This window comes from Peromyscus eremicus, chromosome 6 (assembly GCF_949786415.1).
Source record: "Peromyscus eremicus chromosome 6, PerEre_H2_v1, whole genome shotgun sequence".
Lineage (NCBI taxonomy): Eukaryota > Metazoa > Chordata > Mammalia > Rodentia > Cricetidae > Peromyscus > Peromyscus eremicus.
In genome coordinates this window covers 165,611-167,458 of record NC_081421.1, presented here as the reverse complement: position 1 = coordinate 167,458, position 1,848 = coordinate 165,611, and positions in this window count along the sequence as shown.

The window sequence follows — 1,848 nt, the reverse complement described above, 5'->3', positions numbered from 1 at the left end:
ACAACATTCCTGAATAAGACCTCTCCCAGAAATCTTGCTGAGACTGGAGATGCTCTCCTGTTATGCTGGCCAGCCATGCCAGCTGCCTTCACTAGGCTCCTTTTCATCAAATTGAAATGGTAAAATCCTGTACATCCGATAGCTCAGACACAACTTCTATTGCTATCTCGAAGTGCAGTCCTAGACTGTGAGTATACCACCTGTAACTCCTGCCTCAGAGGATCTGATGCCCCCTTCTGGCCTCGGCAGGCACTGCACTCACATACACCTCCCATTCCATACATGTAGTCTGTATGTAAATAACGTTGATAAGATAAAAGGAGTGCCTGCTAACTTGGTTAAATATGCAGAGGAATGTCATGGAGGTGGAACACGGAGATCTGAAAATCATTATTTGAAGGCAGGAATGAAAAAAAAAAGCTCAGAAAAAGATAGGCAGGAAACCACAAGATAGAATTCAAGTTGAAGGAGCTGGTAACTGTTGGCTCTGTCTTATGGGTGCATAAGGATCCATCATGTCATTGTCTTTAGAGATGTTTAAGAGTAAAAATTTCTGCAATAAAGATTGTTTGCCTTTTTAAATAAGAGTCCTCAGGAAATATTCTAGAAAGATTGTATATGCCGATTGGGTTGTTTTTTTTTTTTGTTTGTTTGTTTGTTTGTTTGGGTTTTTTTGTTTTTGTTTTTGTTTTTGTTTTTGTTTTTTTGGTCACAAGTTAGAGTGATCTAAGAAGAGGCACCCTTTCCTCAGACAGGATTCTCGGTTGGAGAAGAATGGGGAGGTTGAGCTGAGCCGTGGCAGGTGCATATTAGTTCCTCGCTCTCTGATCTTAACCATGCGCTCAATGTGACTGCTTGAAGTTATTGCCACCTTGACTTGCAACGACAGATTGTGAACTGGAAATAAACTCTTTCTCCCTCAAGTTGCTTTTGCCAGAGCACTTTTATCATGGACATAGGAAATGAAACAGGACAAAGCTTTAAAAATAATTAGGAAAATGAGCAGGAGAGGTGGCCCAGTGAACACTGGATTGTCTTCCAGAGTTCCAGTTTCGATTCCCGTAATCCACATGTGGCTCACAACCATCTATAACTCCAGTTCCAGGGCATTGGTGCCTTCTTCTAGCCTCTGTTCTCAGGGCACCAGGCACACTCGGTGCACAGGTATGCATACAGACAGAACATCCATACACATAAAACAAATATATATATTTTTTAATTTTAAATAAGAAAAGTGTTACAAAATTCCTAGAGCGGAAACGAGCAGTAATCAACTGAGAAGTCCACTAGAGGGATTCAGAACACGTGTGAGCCGGCAGAAGGGTCAGTCAGCCTGAAATGACTATGAAATTAACAATTCTAAAGGTGAGGAGGAAAATAACATTGGAGAAAAGTGAAAGTGAAGAACCCAGGGTACCCGTGGGCTGCCCTTGAGTGGACCACTCGTACACTGGAGGAGGAGGGCTGCCCTTGAGTGGACCACTCCTGCACTGGAGGAGGAGGGCTGCCCTTGAGTAGACCACTCGTGCGCAGGAGGAGGAGGGCTTGGCTTTCTACCGGCTTGTCTTTGCTCTGATTGGCAGCTTTCTCTGTCTTGCTTCGGCCACTGCCTCATTCTTTCACTGAGATTAGAATCAGCTTCCTCAGGCTTCCAACCTAACTGGAGGCCAGCACGTCTGCAGGAATGCTCCAGGACTCCGGTGCCAGACTGATTCTGTTGAGCCATTCAGTCTCCTTGACTGAGCAACATCTGGATTCTTAGCGTGTTCAGTGTGAGACCACCATTGTTAGATTACCCAGACCATATCAAGTAGTTAATTTATGTCTGACAAGTTCATTCTTAGTCTG